Here is a 14,109-nt window from a genome sequence, read left to right as displayed (position 1 = left end):
TCTTCATATACAGTAGGGCCCCACTCATATGGCAGGTTCCGTTCCAGGCCCCCGCTGAAAAGCACAAACCGCTGGAAAGTGGGGCCCTACTCAGCTGTAACGCGGGAGCTCCCCACCCTACAGCTGATTGCACAATCAGCTATAGAGTGGGAAGCTCCAACCACCGCACTCCAGCTGATCTGCTGTAGTGCGGGAAGCTCCACCCACCGTGCTCCAACTGACAGGGATCAGCTGGAGCATGCAAGCTCCCCATGGCTGGAGCTCCCCGTGCTACAGCTGATCACCCCTTTGGCGCCACCATATTAGCAGAACACCTAAAAGCAGGGCACTGGCAAGCGGGGCCCTACCGTAGATGTTAAACAGATGGTACGCAGCAGCACCCCACAGCACAACTACCATGGGGCCGAAAGACAATTACCCAATGCTATTCCCTGAAAACAACCCTGGACATAGGATCGGAACCAGAGCTTGGAAAAGTTACTTTTTTGAACTACAAGTCCCATCAGTCCAATCCAGTGGCCATGCTGGCTGGGGCTGATGGGAGTTGTAGTTCAAAAAAGTAACTTTTCCAAGCTCTGAGAACCATTGTAAACCAGTGCCTCCTATACCCATCTCACTATGTCAGCTCAGAAGAATACCATGGTCTATGGTATCAAAAGCCACCAAGAGATCCAGTAAGAATAATAGGGTCACGCTCCCCCTGTCCTTTTCCTGGTAAAGGTCATCCATCAGGACAAGGCAGAATCAGTCCCATAACCAGGCATGAATCAGATTGGAATAGGTCAAGATAATCTGTTTCATCCAAGAGTACTTGCAATTGCTGTGCCACAACCCTCTTGGATCACTTTCCCTAAAAGGGACTATTTGCGACCAGAAGGTAGTTGTCACAATGGGTCCAGGGTAGGGATGGGTGAGAATTTCTATTCTGTTTGCATTTCAAGCAGAATTTATCAAATTCGCAATTTCCAAAACAATATGACAACAGAAACACAGCCATCCTTCAAAATTCGCATTTATTAGAATTTTGGGATGCAATTCACCAACTAAACAACATTTACAAAAAAAGCATATGTTGGGGGAAAGTGTGCATAAAAATGAATACATGAGTGAAAATAACATGCCAAAAGGCTTGCAAAAATATGTACTTTTGTCAAAACTGCCTACAAAAATGTGTTTGGAGAAATTCGCACTAAAATGGTGGAGAATTTTCCTGAGGATTTTTTTTAAAATTGCAGATCGCTGTAGAAATGTAGAGAACTGAATTTAACATTGGAAAAATGAGAAACTGAGAGAACAGACACAGACAGATCTTTCCATCCCTAGTCCAGGTTGAGCTTATTCAGGGGCATTTGAATCACCACCTCAGGGCAGCTGGGACCACTTCCTCTTGCAAAGATGTGTTGAGCACACCCTGAATCCACTCGGTCATACCCCCTCAGCAAGCTTTAATAAGCCAAGCAGGGCAAGGATCGAGAGGACATGCTGCTGGCTGCATCATCACAAGCACCTTGTTCACGTCATCAGGCCACGTCTACTGAAATTGATCCCAAGCAGTTGTGGCAGACATTGCACTGGACACCTCACTGGAGCTACAGTAGGTGTAGATGGGGCATCAAAGATTGCTGTGGAGGTGAGCAACTTTACCCTTGAAGTGCCTTGCAAACAATTCACAGTGGCTTCTGAAGGGTCTGAAACTCCATTTGCTGGAGTTGATGTTAACAGACCCCTGACAGTATGAAGAAGCTCCATTGGATGGCTCCTTGAGGATGTGATGGAGGCAGAGAAGTGGGCCTCTCAGTTCCAGAGAGTAGCACTAGGAAGCTCCTGTTCAGCCCTATGGCAGTTGTGCTGAGGGATCCCCCCAGTTTCAGTTCTGTCCACCATGCTCTTCAACATCCATATGAAGCCATTGGGAACAGTCATAGGAGAACTTGAGATAAGGTGCCATTTCTTTTTCTCCCTACCATCGGAATGAGGTGCAACTGTGCAGGTGCTAGATCAGTACCTCCTAGAGGAAGTAATGAGGGCTAATAAACTGAGGTGGAATCCTGACAAGAAAGAGGTGCAGTAGCTTGGTGATTCCTGGGTCTAGAAAACAGGAAGACAACCTATTCTAAATGAGGCTGCACTGTCCCTGAAGGATTAGGTATGTAGTTGGAGGTCAGTAGTGTAGTGACAAATTCAGAAGTGCAGGGTCCCTTCATGATAGTCATGCCATTCCCTTTCACAGCCATGCCCTCTTGCTATCTGTTGTTATGCACACTCTTCATTCGTTCCCACTTGTACCTTCTTCTACAACAACTGATGTTCCTAGGAGCCAATCAGCATGAAAGGGGAGTGTGTTAGCTACTGAGACCAGTCTTCTCAGTGGCTGACTCACCTCATTTCACTTTGTTTGGCTTCAATCAGCAGGAAAGGACAAGGAACCATGTTAGAAGATTCTTCTCAGTAGCTAATACATTCCCTTTCAGGAGGATTGGCTCATAGGATGCTGGAGACATAGAAACCTGGTTGGAACCCTGCTCCCCAACAAGACCCCATGAGACCCTGGGTCACTACACCCCTGCTGGGGGTACTCCACAGCTCAGCTGCCACCAGGGGGTCTTAGTGGCATGAAGTGCCTTTTTCTAGCTTCAGCTGACAAGGATCACTTGGCTGCAGTGACCCACACTTTAGGAACTTTCTGTTTGGATTACTGCAATGTGATGCTGATGCTAAATTCATAGCTATTGGGGCCATGGGCACTGGGTGCATTGACATTTAGGGGTGTGGCTAGTGAGTACAATCCAACTCCTCCCCTCATGCATTCCAAAAAGATTAATTAAGGCAATATATGGGGATCTGTAGGTCTGTGAGCCAGATGAGGTCAACTATGGAAGAAAGACAGGTTCATGGGCTGTCTACTCCATCAGGCTTCATGTAGCTAGAAGAAACGTCTGTTGGGAAATAGGAATGTTCTGTTAGCAACAAGATATGCATTCCCTATAATGATAGCAAAGCGTCTGAAGTATTTTTACCATTTTTTCCAGTATCCAGGTGCAGAGAGAGAGAGAGAATGAAAATTGGTAATGTCAGAAAAGTGATTAGGAACGAAGTGACAACTTTAAAAATGGTTCTCTCTTCTATCTGTCTGGATCTACCTTTAAAAATGGATGTCTCTATAAATTGTTATTAAGCAGGAGTGGCTAGTGTGACGTTGCAGAGTCACCCCTCTGACACTGGTGTCACTGCAGCTTATCTGGACAGATCAAGGGCAAGGCAGGATGGCAGCCAGGGCAGGACTGTGGGGGCACAACAGCAAAAGTGCTGGATTGACTCCACTGGTGTGCATACAACAGCCCTGCCCACTCTGCCATCCTATCCTGCCCCCTCACCAGGGATAAAATGGCAGCAACACCAGTGTTGGGAAGGTGGCTCCATACCATCTCCCCACCACACTGATCACTCCTGCCATTAGCCATGATAACTAAATGGAATCTTTGTACCTTTGATTGCCAGATGTGCCGGACAGATGAGAGGGCAGAGCTACTGGCTTCATGCATCTGAATCAAGGATGTTCCTGGCAATCAGGAAAGATGTCCTCCTAACGCACTAGAGAGGGTTTTCAGGACAAATGGTCTGTGGGGTTGTAAGGAGCCATTAGTTTGGTTAGCTTATTCTGAGATGGATATTGTTCACTACTTAGAAATGATCAGCTTTGTCCTCATGCTTTTTTTGATCCTTCCTGACTGATGATGGAGAAGTCTTTTAGAGGCAGAGAATGGAATGGGTGACTCTAGTAACCAGTGAGGTTATGAGCATTAAGGAGTAAATGAATGAAGCAGTGGCTTTTTTAGTGCTCCAGAATTTTTGTAGAATGGTCTAGATACATACATCGTGGGACCATATGGACTGAAAAGGAAATTTTCCTTATGCACCAGGACAATTATGGGATTATTTGGTAATGTAATATCCATTATGATTGATTTTATTTTCAAATGCAAAAAGGTCTGATTTTTCAAGTAGCACGATTAGGGGCAGACTTACTTCACCAGCAGACCATTGGATTCTACTGAAACTTGTGCTAATACATTGCCAAACATAATACATGCTATTGCTCATGACACAGAGATGTCAACATTACCATGATATTACACCAGAGCAAGGTCTTAGTGTGGGCATCTAAGAATAATTATATGCAATTAAAAGCCCTAAGCTGAACTCATTTCAAAATGGTAGCTTAGAACTACTGCTCCTCCTCTAGGATGCACACCTTAACGTGGTGAGGGGGTTTGAGAGTATTGAAGTAGCTGAGAGCAATGCCGTCAGGAGTCTAGACCAAGAGGCTAGAGTCCTAGCAAGGTCTCCCAAGGCGGAATGGTCAAAGCAGAGACACCAGACTAAGATGCATCCAAACTCAGAGGAAGGCAATAGTAAACTACCTCTGAATACCTCTTACCATGAAAACCCTATGAACAGAGTGTCCAAAATGCAACATGAGATAGTGCTGGAAGATGAGACCCCAGGTCAGATGGCACTCATCAAGCTACTGGGGAAGAACAAGAGAAGCATGAGTAGCACTGTGACTAATGATGCAACCAGGTCAAAGCTGAAAGGAAGCACAGAGGCTGATGTGCACAGATGCGAAAGCAGAGTCCAGAGTTGTACGACACACACAATAGGAACATGGAATGTGAGAAGCATGAACCAGGGATAGTTAGAAATTGTCAAGGAAGAAATGGAACTCATCAACATTATAATACTTGGCATGAGTGAATTAAAATAGACAGGAATGGGACATTTTCAATCAGGCAACTACAAAATATTTTATGCAGGAAATGAGAAATTAAGAAGAAATATTGTTCCTAAAGCAATTAGGAGCTATAATGCAAGGCCTGAACGAGTGATATTAATAAGATTAAATGGGAAACCTATCAACATAACCATCATCCAAGTCTACGCTCCAAGGACAAATACAGAAGAAGAGGAATTGGAGACATTTTATGCAGAAGTACAGAAAGAAATTGATCACACACCAAAACAAGATGTGCCGATAATCACAGGGGACTGGAATGCAAAAGTAGGGAACAGAGAAAAATTAGGAATTGTGGGGAAATGGGGCTTAGGAGATAGAAATGAAGCAGAAGAAAGATTTATCGAATTCTGCGAAACCAATAGTTTGTTTTTTGAGCAACCGAAAAGACAACTGTACACATGGACATCACCAAATGGTCAATATAGGAATCAAATTGATTATATAAGTGGTAGCATAAGATGGAGAAGTGCCATACTTTCTCTGAAAACAAGACCAGGAGCAGGCTGTGATACAGAACATGAACTGATAATACAGAAAATCAGAATAAAGCTAAAGAAGAACAAAGCAATCATAATGCCAAAATACAATTTAAATAACACCCCAGACCAATATAAAGATCAAATAAGGAACAGATTTGAGGCTTTAAACTTAGTTGACAGAGAACCAGAAGAACTATGGAGTGAAGTCAGCAACATTATCAGGGAAGAATGCAAAAAGACAAGTCCTCTAGTTAAAAATAGAGAAATACCTGAATGGATGACTGACGAAACTCTTAAAATGGTTAGAACGAGAAGGAAAGCAAAAGCAAAAGGAGATAGAACACAGTCAGAACCCTAAATGCAACAATATAGTGTCTAGTATGTAGGGACAAACTTTAGAACTATTACAATAGTTATTGTATAGAAATAGAAGAGGACAACAAAAAGGGAAGAACAAGAGCCCTATTCCAAAAGATTAGAGACATGAAAGGGAAATTTAAACCAAGAGTAGAGATGTTGAATAATCAACAGTGGAACACACTGACTGACCAAGATGAAATAAAAGAAAGATGGAAGCAATACACTGAAGAACTCTATAAAAGAGATGCCATGATGACAGATTCATTCATGGAGGAACTGTATGATGAAGAACCAGAAATTTTAGAATGTGAGATGAAAGCTGCTCTTCAAGTACTTGGAAGAAACAAATCACCAGGAACAGATGGCATACCAACAGAGTTGCTACAAGTTATTGAGACTGAATTTGTCCAAATTTTGACTAAAATTTGTCAAGAAATATGGAAAACTAAACAATGGCCCACAGACTGGAAGTGTTCAATATATATCCCAATTCCAAAGAAAGGGGATCCCAGTGAATGCAGTAATTATCAAACTATTGCCTTAATATCCCATGCAAGTAAAGTAATGCTCAAGATTCTACAACAAAGGCTCTTACCATATACGGAGTGAGAAATGCCAGATGTCCAAGCTGGATTAAAAAAGGAAGAGGTACCAGAATTCATATTGCAAACATATGTTGGATAATGGAATGGACCAAGGAATTTCAGATGAAAATCACACTCTGCTTTATAAATTACAGCAAAGCCTTTGATTGTGTAGATCATGAAAAGCTATGGAATGCTTTAAAAGAAATGGGGGTGCCACAGCATCTGATTGTCCTGATGCACAACCTATACTCTGGACAAGAGGCTACTGTAAGGACAGAATATGGAGGAACCAATTTGTTCCCAGTAGGAAAGGGTGCGAGACAGAGGTGTATTTTATCACCATATTTATTTAATCTATATGCAGAACATATCATACTGAAAGTGGGATTGGACCAAGTTGAAGGAGATGTGAAAATTGGAGGGAGAAATATCAATAGTTAAAGATATGCAGACTACTAGCAGAAACCAGTAATAATTTGAAACGAACGTTGTTGAAAGTTATAGAGGAAAGCACAAAAGCAGAACTACAGCTGAATGTCAAAAAGACTAAAGTAATGACAACAGAAGATTTATGTAACTTTAAAATTGACAATGAAAACATTGAACTTGTCAAGGATTATCAATACCTTGGCACAGTCATTAACCAAAATGGAAACAATAGTCAAGAAATCAGAAGAAGGCTAGGACTGGGGAGGGCAGCTATGAGAGAACTAGAAAAGGTCCTCAAATGCAAAAATGTATCACTGAAGGCTAAAATCAGGATAATGCAGACCACGGTATTCCTGATCTCTATGTATGGATATGAAAGTTGGACAGTGAAAAAAGCAGATAAGAGAAAAACCAACTCATTTGAAATGTGGTGTTGCAGGAGAGCTTTGCACATACCATGGACTGCGAAAAAGACTAATAATTGGGTGTTAGAACAAATTAAATCAGAACTATCACTAGAAGCTAAAATGATGAAACTGAGGTTATAATACTTTGGATACATAATGAAAATACATGATTCACTAGAAAAGACAATAATGCTGAGAAAGGGAGTAGAAAAAGCGGAAGGCCACATAAGAGATGGATTGATTCCATAAAGGAAGCCACAGACCTGAACTTACAAGATCTGAACAGGGTGGTTTATAAGAGATGCTATTGGAGGTCGTAGGGTTGCCGTAAGTCATAATCGACTTGAAGGCACATAACAACAACAAGAAGAAAGAACTAATGCTAGGAGTTGCAAACATGGCTCATAATATTTTGGCTGAAACTCTGAATAATTAGATCTGTAGGTTTTCCTGTCTCTCCCGACATAACAACTATCTGCACTGTATAGTTCTACAGAGCATAATAAGTAAAGTATTATTGATGGGACACAGAGGACTTTAGCTTGTTTTCCCCTTTGAAATGCTTCCGATATTGCTTAAGTACCTTCAGTGCCTTGTTTTGCTGTGTACTTTCAAAGCTTCAGAATCTAATTTTGGAATCTATTGGGGGGGAGGGGAGGTTAAAGAAAATAATTTCCAGCATTTCTGTGTGAGGTTTGAGTTTTAAAAAACTAATCCCCTTGCACCAAATACAGGAATACAGTATTGGACAAGCATGAGGTGAGCCTGTTCAGGGTTAGGTAGGTAGCAACAGTGCAAGATGGAAACAGACAGAAGTTTTGGACTTGATTGTACATTCTCTTACGTGAGACAAGACAGAGAAGAAACAGACTCCAGCTGTGTAGCACTTTGCCAGATACCATATTGGGGAAAAGGATCCATTTATTGCACAGGACAGCATTGTACCGATAAGGTAAAGCAGTTTCTTTCTGCAACAGAACAAAGCAACACAAATATAAACTTGTTCTGTAAACTTTTTCAAAGACTGCATGTGCAGTGTCCACATTATTTTAATGAGCTACACTAGCATGGATTAACATACAGTTTCTGATTAAAGTTACTCTATAATTATTGCAAGGTTCTGCATTAATAAGGGTGTTGAAGTACATGTACTTTGTGCAGATTAATATTCTTTTTAATTATAACTGCAGGGGAATGTGAATTGGAAAAAAATCAAATTGTACTCTGGCTGACTGCTTGAGTAGCTACACTTACTGCTTTCTCAACAACAGGCATGTATGTCAAAACATTGTGTGGTAGGAGCATGTTGTGCCCCCTTTAGCAACGGGATTAACACAGCCAGACACAGATTTATGGGTGAAGTAGGGCCACAACTTTATTGATAAGAGCAAGTAAAATGGGGTTGGCATGGCAGTAGGGCAAGGATCTCCTTCATTCCGGCAGCCCATGCTGGAGGAATGCTGAATCAACCAACAAGCAGTTGGGAACTACCCTTGGGAGTTGGCTCACTTTAGACCCAGGTGGGGTGTGAACCCAAGGCACCTGTGGTCCCGCTGACCAACCAGTGGGAGGGGTTGTGAGCTGGATGAGGTGGCACCCCTCCCGAGCTAGAGGCGTGGCCATAGTGTACCCCCACTGGACTCCTTATGGGAGTCCCCCTTATGATTGATCCTGCCCAATACCATTTCCGCCACAAGGGAGGGGAGCTGTGCTTCCCAACCCGCCGCCAACCGCATTCACTTGCTGAAACCAAGCCCATAGTCCTTTGGTGAGATCGCCAAGCCAGGCATCATTCCCCTTCGTGGAGAGATGAATTCCATCCATGTGATAAAACTCAGGGCACGAGCGCCTGATGAGTGGGTGACAAACAATGAGGCCCCCTTTGGCTATGGTTCTGCTGACACAGCAATGGGTAGCCTCGATGCTCCCCAGCACATGTGCATTTCTCCACTGGAGCCTCGGAAGCCAGGCTGACTACCCCAACCACATGGATGGGTACCCTTCAGCCAAATGGGTAAGGTCAGATATTGCAGACCACTTCAAGTCGATCCCGGTCCGGCTGCCAAGGTCATTCTCCCCCAGATGTATGAGCAGCAAGTCAGGAGGGCCATAGAGACGGAACTGTTGACCAACAAGGGTCAAGACTGTTCCCACCTCATACCACGTCTGGATATCCAGCGCACTCTTGCCCAGGATGACACACCGAGCTGTTCAGACCATAGAGTGGATCTAGCATGACGCTCAGCCTAATTAATGATGCTGTGACCGAAGATCCACACCCTTTTTAGGCCTGAAAAAGATCATAGGTTATTGGCAGCTTTGGGTCTCGCTTGTGGGCGGATATAGCTTCTGAAGGCATGAGATCTCCAGCACCCAATGGCCTTGATCTGAGTTGTATTCAAGCCCCACTCTGCCGCTGAAGTGACAGCCCCAATCCTAAAGGAGTGTGTGGCAAACTCCTTCTCTGGGAAGCCTGCCTTTGCCCAGCATAGCCTAAACACCCCTGCAAATTGGTGCCTTGTGAGGGGAGATCCATCTTTATGAATAAAGAACTGTCCTGAGTGTGGAGGCCGGAAGCGGAGATAAACCCTGGTGTCACGAAGTGGGCAAGGCCCCCCTTTTGGAGATGGCCTGAGTGAAAAGGAAGAACCCTTTGCACTTTGGTCTGTTTTTGATTTCCAAATGGTCACTGACAGCTTAGACTTGGAAACCACAATGTCATCCCATTGAAGGGATACTGCAGAGGTATCTCCCTTAGCTGGCACCGTGAACTCCCCGACCCTCAGGGCCCCGAAGAAAGCTAGCGTGAACATTGCCTTGAACAGTGCAGCTTCATAGCTGGACCAGCATACCACGTGTAGTTATTTCAGTATGCAAGAGAGAATGTCATACGTGATGGGGTGTCGGGAGTCCTTCCTAGGTGGATCCCTCCTCTGCCATCCTTCAATGGCTCTCCGTGCTCTAGCCAAATTGCAGGGGTCTGGGTGACCCAATGCCATGGGGGGGAAAGGGAAATGGCAGCCAAATGGGATGTCATGGTCCTGGGGGCCTGTCCTTGATCCCTCAGATGGAATAGGTAACTGAGGACTATAGCTTCGGATGCTGGCCAAGGTTTTGGGGATCCCTGCATTTTGGTGAAATTAACAAATGCTTCCCCTGCTGTTGTGTATGAGCGGAAAGTGGAATGTGCCACAGAATCTAATACTCCCTGGGTGATGTTATTGTCCCAATCTCCCACAGTGCTTCTGGGAATGGCTCTGGTTCCATGTCGGCTGAGGGAGCAAGGGCTCAAAATCTGTCTTCCTGGAAGCGAGACAAGGCATCTGCAATGTTGTTGTCTACACCTGGAACATGATATGCTGAGAAGGATATGTTAGCCTCCAGGCACAGAAAGACAAATTCTCGACCAAGGTCATTACCCGCTCAGACCAAGATGACTGCTTATTAATGACCCTGACCACTCCCTGATTGTCGCACCAAAATCTGACTCTTTTATTCCTAAAATGTTCTTTCCACAGGGACACTGCTACCACTATGGGAAAGAGTTCAAGAAACGTGAGATCCCTGGTAAATCCTGAAGCCACCCAATTGCTAGGCCAGCGCTTGGCACACCAACGGCCTTTGAAGTATATCCCAAAACCCAAGCTCCCTGAAGCATCAGATTGAACCTGAAGGTCTGTGCCCACTTCCAGGCTGTCCTGCCAAAAGGACATCCCATTGTATTGCCTGAGGAAGCGGACCCAAACCTGCAGGTCCTGCTTTATGGGCTTTGTGAGGTGTATATGGTGATGTGGTGAGGGGACCCCGGCTGTGGTGCGGGCAAGCCTTGCACAGAATGCCCACCCCGGCCTAATGACCCTGCATGAAAGATTTAAATGCCCGAACAGCACCTGCAAATCTTGGAGTTTGCACTTTGGTTTTGCCAGCATCTCCTGCAAGAGGTTTTGCAGGTTAGCTAACTTGTCAGGGGGGAGACTAGAGGTGGCTGCAATGGAGTCCAGCTGAATGCCTAAGTATGTGAGTATGGATCTGGGCCTTTCTGTTTTGTCAGGAGCCAGAGGGACCCTGAGGCTATCAGCCAGCCTCTGGAATGTATCCAGTAGTTCACAGCACTCCTCAGTACCAGAAGAGCCTGCAAATAGAAAATCATCCAGACAGTGGGTGATCTGACGACTCCCTGATTCCTGGCAAACAACCCATTCCAGGAAAGTGCTGAAGGATTCAAATGCTGCACAGGGAATGGAGCCAACCCATGGGCATAGCCTTGTCTACATACCAGCATTCACCAAACTTGAACCCAAGGAGGCCAATGTCCTGGGGGTGTACCGGAATGAGACGGAAGGCCAATTGTATATCACACTTGGCCATCAGTGCCCCTGGCCCGCATTCCCTCACTATCTATACTGCCCGGTCAAAAGATGCATAGTGTGCCGAGCATAACTCAGGTGGAATTGACTCATTGACTGAGGCACCCCTTGGGAAAGACAAATTATGGATGAGTCAGAATTCTCCTGGCATCTTCTTGGGAACCACTCCCAGTGGGGAGACTCGGAGGTCCTCTAGAGGGGGTGAAGTGAAGGGGCCTGCCGCAAATCAAGTCCCAACGCATGCTCTTATTGCTGGCTGCTTTGCAACGGAATTTCTTATCATAGGTGATTGCTGCATGATCACCAGCCTTAGCCCTGGCCATATAAACAGAACTCATATGGTTGGATAGGTGCCAACCTCACTCAGGGTAGGCTGCCTGTACAACCCCCATGTAAATTAGGTATCCCTGTGCCCAGTTGTTGAAAGTCCTCTCGACATGTCTCCTATGTCCCCTTTTATGCTTGGGGTCAGAGTGATCCTCCTCATCAAATCTAAGGAGGGAGAAAACGTCCACATAGTGGCGATCCAGGATCATTTTCCTGACTCTGCAGGAAAGATGCTCACCTTGGGGGTCATCCCCGTCCTTAACTGGTGGACAATGCATCCCTTGGGATGGGGTGTTCATATTACAGCCCCAGACCTCCCCTGGGGATGCTGTGGTTCTGGTCAATTCCTTACGTCTGCGCCATGCCCACCCCGGGAGCCCTGGTATAGCACCCCTGGATCTCCAGTATGTAAGTCCCTTGTGTGGGGCAACCTCATCCAAGGAAGAAGACTCACCTGATGATCCCTCGGTGTCAGATTCTGACCCGTCCCTACGGCCTCTCCTGCAGCAATGGTGCCTGGATCAGGATGAGGATCTACACTGTCCTGGCTCCTTCAGAGTTGGCCCCGGTGTTTCTGGGGTGTTGGGGGATGGCTGCCACCTGCTGCCCTACCCCAGTCACCCCAGTGGATTCCCCGCCCCCCATTGGGGGTGGCTGATGTTGACAGATCTCTGCCCGCAACTGCATCACCACCTCTCTCATCTCCTGCATAGCCTGCCAGAGGGCTGCATTGTCTGGCATGTTATCTGGTGAGGTGGGTGCCTGGGAGGTAGCAGTAGCTTGCCTACCTCTCCTGCCCCCGACACCCTTCTTACACAGAGGTGAGAGGGAAGGCTTGTGGGCTGCAATGGCACTTTTTTGGGGGGGGCATGGCAGCTGAAAGAAAAACTGCAGAACTAACATATTAATTCAAGGCCATGAACTGAGAACCTTGATGCTCACAGGCAGAACACGGCTTTAGAATCGACATTAGTCCAACTCTCATGATATTGTGAATGGAAATAGGGTTGGAAGGGGTCTATACAGCCAATGAGTACACAGCAGCGTCACTAGCGGGAGTGTGGGGGGGTGCAGACCTCCGGTGCGTGCTCTCCCAGGGGCATGGACGAGGTGGCTGGGCTTGCACGCGCACGCACACTCAAGGCCAGCCACCCTGTCCATGCCCCTGGGAGGGCGTGTGCCGGAGGGGCACCCAGCTGGAGAAGGCCTGGGAACGCCAGCGCACCTCCCTCGCCCCGCCGACGCTGCTCCCACGCTCGCCCGCCAGCCCGCCTCCAAGGAGTTGGAGCAACCTTGCCGGACAACAATGTGGGGCAGGGCGGCTCTGGGTGTCACCCCCCTCATGGTGACACCCGGGTGCAGGCTGCACCCTCCGCACGCCGGTAGTGACGCCCCTGTGAGTACAACCCCCTGCTCAGTGCAGGAATCCATGTAAAGTTATGACAATACATGTAACAGCATAATACTAATAATACTAGTAATAAAAGGAAAGCAGTCATGTTGCTGTAAGTCATCACTGGGGATCCTAAACCAGCCTGTTTATGCTGGTGATGATTAGACACTGATAAGCAGCTGTAAGAATCTTCATCTGTCTTACACAAAGGTAACCCAGGATGGAGAGCCCTGCAAGGCCTGGCCACTTAAAGAAGCTTTACATTTGTTTGTTTGTTTGTTTTAAAATGGGCTCTCTGCTTGCAGTGCATTTGGAGCCTTCTGGATGTAATGGATGCTCCAGTTAAAGCTGGAAGGGGAGGCGAGGGTGCTGCCTAAAAGGAGGGGGGTTAGTTGCTGGGAAGAAGCCATGGGGTGGCTGCCATAGAGCCCTTATCCATACTGACCTTGTTCTTGTTCTCCACGTGGCCCCTTACCAGTCTGATACAGAGACATCCTCCTCCAAAATCGGCACACGAAGAAAGAGGCCAGCTCTCAGGAGACTGGGGCCTTTAAAGGCCCGGGTCTGGCTCCACCTCTTGGCTGCTGTCGCGAGACTGCCCAGGATTGTGGGTGATCTTGCGAGAGCCAGGTCATAGATGGAAGGGTTCTAACTCCTCCCTCCCGTCGCTGCCTGGGGCGCGCTCCACCCCATAATTAGCACCCCGTGCGGAGGCTCGAGGCTTGTCTTACCTTGTTCTCTCTTTAAACTTTTCACTAATGATACCTTCACAAAAAGAAATAGTGTGAAGGTGACTATACAAAACGGAGACAAAACAGAAGTTAAATACAACATATTGTACAAAACTATGCATATTCCATTCTTAAGAAGTTAGGCAACAAACCTTCTTTTGACCAAAAATAGCAACATAAGACAAAGTGGCCTCTACCACCCTCTCTGGCTACTGTGCTGCATTTGCAGTATTT

General features: G+C 46.1%; 1 long non-coding RNA gene across 2 annotated transcripts; it reads right to left on the bottom strand.

Moving 5' to 3' along the window:
- Window positions 1-559: 559 nt before the first annotated feature.
- Window positions 560-13,712, bottom strand: LOC133380574 (uncharacterized). 2 transcript variants are annotated; one of them, XR_009761472.1, is made up of 5 exons: window positions 13,590-13,712; window positions 9,212-9,347; window positions 7,902-8,025; window positions 3,486-3,618; window positions 560-2,936 (listed from the first exon to the last, which is right to left on the bottom strand). It is a non-coding gene; the product is annotated as an uncharacterized LOC133380574 (long non-coding RNA). The 2 variants fall into 2 exon arrangements; XR_009761471.1 differs by lacking the exon at window positions 9,212-9,347 and having other exon boundaries at window positions 561-2,936; window positions 13,590-13,705.
- Between the last annotated feature and the right edge of the window lie 397 nt (window positions 13,713-14,109).

Source organism: Rhineura floridana, chromosome 3 (genome assembly GCF_030035675.1).
Source record: "Rhineura floridana isolate rRhiFlo1 chromosome 3, rRhiFlo1.hap2, whole genome shotgun sequence".
Taxonomy (NCBI): domain Eukaryota; kingdom Metazoa; phylum Chordata; class Lepidosauria; order Squamata; family Rhineuridae; genus Rhineura; species Rhineura floridana.
Note: the sequence above shows the minus strand (reverse complement) of the source record. Positions and strands in the feature narration are given on the sequence as shown.